Here is a 6,572-nt window from a genome sequence, read left to right on the forward strand (position 1 = left end):
TACTTACCAGACAAGCACAAGGACTGGAGTCCAGAGACCCAGCACCCACACAGAAACCTGGGGGTGGCACCACTCATTAGCAATCCCAGTTCTGGGGAGGTAGAGGCAGAAGGATGCTTGGGAGTTGCTGGACAACCAGCCTTGCCAAAATTGGTGAGCTCTATGTTTGGTGAAAAACTTTGTCTTAGAAAATAAAATGGAGTGTGATTCAGGAAGACACAAGATTTGACCTCTAGCCTCCATATTCATGTGTACACATGGGCATGTGCAGCTATATGTGCACACATGGAGACATGTTCATGTATGCATCACACATTTCAAATAAATATACCTTTCCTATTTTCATGTGGTAGTTTCTACCTTTTCATTGAGGGGCAGCCTGATACAGAAACAAAAACGTGTAAGAGTGTCAAATCCGAGCACAAGAGTTTTCTTCTGCATGTGTAGTCACGTAGAATGAGCAGGGACGCTTGTCTGAACCTTGCCTGACCCAACTTCCTTATTAGTAGGTGTCTGAGTACATGAAGGGTGGTGTTCTCCAGCCATCAGTAATGACATGCAGTGACCTTAAAGATTTCCAAAGGACTCTGGGCTGACTTCTCCTCCTGTGCTTGAATTGCCACTCTTACTTAATGTCTCCAGTTTTCTTCTTTTTCCTTCTGTGCTGACAAGTTTCATGCTAACTTGACATAAGCTAGAGCCATTTGGAAGATACAACTTCAGTTGAGAAAGCCCTTCTAGATTGGTCTATGGACAAGCTGTGGTACATTTTCTTGCTTGAAGGTAGATGTAGGCAATAGTATCCCCGGAAGTGCCCACTCACTGTGGCTAGATGAACTCCTGGGCTTGTGGTCTTGGGTGTGAGAAAAAAGCCAACTAAGCAAGTCTGTAAGCAGCACTCATCCACAGCCTGTGCCTCTGCTCCTGCCTTTATGTTTCTGCCCTGATTTCCCTCAGTGATGGACTATGATATGGAACTATAACCACAACCAACTCTTTCATCCCCAAGTTGATATTGGTCATGGTCTTTATCACAATAGAAAACTAAGATACTTTCTCTTTGCAGATCCCATTTAGAGCCACTTGGTTCTGTGGCCTTCGGCTCAGATGGCCTTAAGGATGCTAGCAAGGGTCTGGATCATGTGCAGAGCTTCGCAAAAACCTTACCAACACGCTCTACGAGGCTCCCCAGAGGACAGTCCTCCATCCCAGACCCCCTTCAATAGACTTGCTGTCTTGGTGGTAGCTGGGCATAGATGAGCTGCATGACGTTGTGGATGGCATTAGATCTCAGCCTCACTCTCAGTTCTGTGTGTTCTAAGACAATCATAGCTCTCCTTTCCCACAGAGATCACTACCTACAACATGGTGGTGAGTTATCTCATAGTATTTATAGAGCTTGGTAAACTGTTTCTCATTGAATTACCAAAATACAATGTGTGTAAGCTACTTTGCCTGTAGAAAAGAGAACAAGATGATACCTAAGCACTTTTCATAACAATCTCTTATTCCCTCAGGATGTGAGTAGGAATGGGTGAAAAGCTGACTACCTGACTGTCGTCTGAATATGAGCACCCTTGCTGCTGGAACCATCAGTGTTTCCCTCCTAAACCCATGCCAGTATTCCCTATATGCAGTTATTTGTGTGTCTGTATAAGGAACACAAGGAAAAACTCATCCTCATATGTGTTGCAGTTTGTAAAAATATCAGGAATTTATGGTCTGGGGCCAAGACACCTAAAGGCAACAACTTCTATCTACTGGCATCATAAATGACTTCTTTGCTTTCCATGTGTAAACCAGTCACTCCAGTTCAAGAAAGCAAGAAGCTGCTTTCCCAAGGCAGTAACAGGTCCTAGGTATACAAAATAGCACTTCTGGCCATTATGAATAAAGCTGCTACCCTCATAGTTGAGCAAATGTCCTTGTTGTATGGTAGAGCATCTTTCCGGTATATGCCCAGGAGTGGTATAGCTGGGTCTTGAGGTAGCACTATTTGCAATTTCCTGAGAAACTCCATATTGATTTCCAAAGTGGTTGTACCAGTTTGTACTCCCACCAGCAATGGAAGAGTGTTCCCCTTTCTCCACATCCTTGCCAGCATGTGCTGTCACTTGAGCTTTTGATCTTAGCCATTCTGATAGGTGCAAGATGGAATCTTCAGAGTTGTTTTGATTTGCATTTTCCTGATGACTAAAAATGTTGAACATTTCTTTAAGTGCTTTTTGGCCATTTAATATTCCTCTGTTGAGAATTCTCTGTTTAGCTCTGTGCCCCATCCATTTTTAAATGGATATTTTCTGTTTGTTGGTGTTTAGTTTCATGAGTTCTTTATATATTTTGGATATTAGCCCTCTGTTGGATGTAGGGTTGGTGCAAATCTTTTCCCAGTCTGTAGGCTGCCATTTGTTTTGTTGACAGTGTCTGTTGCTTTACAGAAGCTTTTCAGTTTCATGAGGTCCCATTTATCAATTTTTAATCTTAGAGCCTAAGCTGTTTAGGAAGTTGTCTCCTATGCCAATGAGTTTGAGGCTCTTCCCCACTTTTTCTCTTCTAATAGATTTAGTATGTCTGGTTTTATTTTGAGATTTTTTTAAATCCACTTGGACTTTAGTTTTGTGTAGGGTGATACATATGGATCTATTTTTATACACATAGACATCCAGTTAAACTAGTACAATTTGTTGAAGATGCTGTCTTTTTTAACCTAGATGTCCCTCTACTGAAGAGTGGATAAAGAAACTGTGGTCCATTTATACAATGGAATACTACTTAACTACCAAATACAAGGAAATCATGAAATTTGCAGGCAAACAGATGGAACTATGAAAAGATCATCCTGAGTGAGGTAACCCAGACCCAGAAAGATATGCATGGTATATACCCACTTATAAGTGGATATTAGCTCAACGTAGAGGTTCTCTGAAAGACTCCACCCAGCAGGGGATCGGGACAGATGCTAAAACTCACAGCCAAACTCTGGGCAAAGCACTGAGAGTTATATAGAAGAGTCAGGGGACAGAAGATCAAAGAGGTGACAGGAGCTCCTGAAGGAGACCATCAAAGCCAACAAACCTGCACAAATGGATGCACCAGCCAAGGACAATACATGCTGAGAACCTAGACTCCCTGTTCAGATGTAGCTGATGGACAGCTTATTCTCCATGTGGATCCCCTAGTAAGCAGGGGACCACCTCTGACATGGACTCTCGTGCTTGTGATTTGATCACTACCCCTTGGTGGGGCAGCCTTGAAGGCACACAGGGGAAGAGAATGCAGGCTATCCTAATGAGACCTCATAGGCTCTGGTTAGATGGTAGGGGAGGGGTATCTCCCTGTTAGATGACTAGGGGAAGGGAAATAGGGGGGAAACGGAGGGAGGGTGGGAATGGGAGGACATGAATGAGGGCACAACAATTGGGATGTTATGTGAATAAATTATATAAAAAATTAAAAATAACAGTCAATCTGCAAGAGTAAATCTTAGGTCATTTCCAGTCATCTGAAATGCTTGTCTACTGCTGTGGCTGTAAAGACATGGACTTCTATCTTTGACAGGTGGGACCTCATCTAGAATGCTGCATGTTTCCCAAATGATGCTCATTTGACCACATTTTTTTCATATCACATGACATAAAAAGCAGAGGCTCACAGCAGCATGAAGACCAGGTCTTCATTCAGGCAGTGTGGGGGAGAATCTGGAAGTTTCTTTAGGCTTTGGCCTTTGGAAGTCATGTTGACAAAAGTCATGTTGGAGAAAAATATGACAAAAACAAAGTTGTATGTGAAATGGTGACTTATCTTTTGATTGGACAAGGAACACATTTACCTAGTAACTAAAAATTTTCTATCTTACACTATTTCATACTTAAGTATTCCTTGGTCTCTATAAAGTTGCACTGAATGGTTGTCATCTGGTTAAAAAGTGGTAGAGGTTGATGGTCATGGAAGTCTCTGTGGTTTTTTTAAGATCTGATAATCTGAGCAATTATCTTAGCCTTTCTGTGCCTTGGTTTTCTTATTAATAAAATCGTTCAAATAGGGGACATACTAACACTACTAGCAGTCATAAAATGAGTATTAAATTAGTGACTGGAAGGCACACATAAATGCATAATGCATATGCACATCATACACCAAACACTGGGTACTGTTCTAGAGTATATGCCACCATTGTTATTTTACTATGACATCTTGGTTTTTCAGATATGATACATCCAAAATACAGTGGGTCAGTGTTTTACAGAAAACCTAGAAGTGAAAGGAATGGACTACAGCATTTCCATGGCCCAATTTAGGATAGAAGGAAAGGCAGTTACAAAGGCTCAGTGCTCTAGAAAGAACAAGACCCGTGAAGAAGGAGAGATGCTGAGTCTGGAAGTGGTGGGAGGGACTGTCAGAGAAGCATCTGAAGTTGAGGGATCCTTTTGGGGAGACTCGTGATGGGGCGAGCCAGCCTGAAGCAAGAGTGTTCAAACCAGAAGGCATAGGACTTCTCCCTTCCTGCCCTGTGCCTGCACATCCTTGCATGTCCCTGTACATCCCTGCACATGGAGCTTTGTACTTCCCCACCTTCGACACCCTACAGGTAGTTACGTAGCCTGGCAGCCAGGATACAGGTTAAACTTCCTCTTTCATGCTTAGCAAGCACCTGGAATTCCTCTTCATGCAGATAAGGCATTCCCAGCACCTCGTGCCCAGCCAATAAAACACAGTCACCCCAGAAGCCTCTACCCACTCCCCTGAAGGCCTTTGTTCCCCCCTAATTTAATGAGCTGTCTCACTGAAACTGTCTCTGGAGAAGGCTGTTCTCCAGCACTCACCACCAATGGAGATCCTGCACTGGGCCCACCTGCTGGACTAAGCTTAACTCTCTACAGTCCAGCCTGGTGCCCAGTGACCTGGATACCACAAGTGGAGAAGCAGACCCTGGGGCAGCATGTGGGCATTATTGTAAAGACTGTCCCTTCTGGGAAATGAAAGAACCTTTCTAGGATTTTAATGCAAGGGCCTTGGCTTTACACATACTGTAGGAGAAACATGGTTGCTGGCTTGGGCCTAGATCACGAGGTTAGAGGCTGGATAATGCTAAGACCCAAGGTGAGACACAATGGTCACTCTATTCAAAATAAGGACAAAGAAAGTGGAGAGAACTGTTAGATTTGAGGTTTATTTTGAGGCCCACCAAGTGGGGTAGATAGGATGAAGGACGTGAGGAAAACATTTTAAGGATGACTGAGGTCTTTGGCTTGTGAAGCTGGAAGTTAAAGAGGAGCTTCCATTGGTAAGTACATGAAACATGGGGCAAACATCCTGTGCATCTTGATACATGTTAACTTTACAAAACCCTCTGTACATTCAAATGAAAATGTCAGGTCAACTGTTGCTTGCCCGAATCCAGATTTAGAGGCAAAATCTGATCTAGAGAAATGATTCTTGGGGATGTCAGTGTTTGGTTTTATTTTGTTGCCTCAAAACTGGGAAAACTGGGGGTTGTGCAGAGATCCAGAGGTCAGGTATCCTAGGAATGAACCACAGTGATATTTGCCAGGCCAGAGTTCAGCTGATCGAGAGGGCAGTAGCTCAGTGCCTTCTGTAGGCTTAGTGGCTTAGGTTAGCAGCCCATCATTTCTTTATGGATTTGAAGGTCATAACTCTACAGCCAAGGTCCTCTTAGGGCCTGAATAATGGTGCTAACTTGGGTGGCTTCATGGGAAAGTCTATTTCAGCTTCTAAATGTCAGCTGTATCCATTAGCTTCTGGGCCTTTCTTCATGTGACATCAACCTCTTCTGTCATTCGTCAACTGTCTTACTACTGGTGTTATTTGTAGGTCTCCCTTTAAAAAGAGTCTTTGTGAAAATATTTGTTCTATCTGGAATGTACAGGGTAATCTACCCTCTTAAAATAGATTGCCTACATTGCCCCTTTGCCATGGAACATGAAATATTCCAGCTCTGGACATCATGGTTGGGGTGTCTTGGAGAACTTCCTGTAGGGAAAAACCAGAAGAGAAAATGGTAGGGAGCTATGGAGATGAGGCAAACAGGCCACAGAGGGAGTGTTCTGGAATCAAGAAGAAGGGAACAGGCCTCTGTCCAACAGTGCTTGGGTGGTCAGGAGGAGGAGCAGAGGTGCTGGTTAGATTTGCCTTAGTAGAAATCAGTGTTGTCACCACCACCAACAGCTTTCATAGGATCAGAGGAGCATAAAAGGCTGTTTGAGGTTGGCTCAGAAGACAGCAGAGCAGGAGCAGCCATGTGGATTTCATCGAAGACTGCATGTTTAGAGAGTTCATACATTCATCTAGGTTCTTCTATGGTCCCCAAATCTTTGGTAATTTCTGCAGTTAGTCTTGTAGGAAAAGGAGACTGGTGGCACTGATTGTGGACTGCCCTTTCAAGGAATTTTCTGGGATCTGGATAAAGTTAAAAATGGAGCTGGAGCCGGGCAGTGGTGGCACATGCCTTTAATCCCAGCACTCAGGAGGCAGAGGCAGGTGAGTTCGAGACCAGCCTGGTCTACAAAGTGAGTCCAGGACAGCCAAGGCCACACAGAGAAACCTTGTTTCAA

Source organism: Acomys russatus, chromosome 14 (assembly GCF_903995435.1).
Source record: "Acomys russatus chromosome 14, mAcoRus1.1, whole genome shotgun sequence".
NCBI lineage: Eukaryota > Metazoa > Chordata > Mammalia > Rodentia > Muridae > Acomys > Acomys russatus.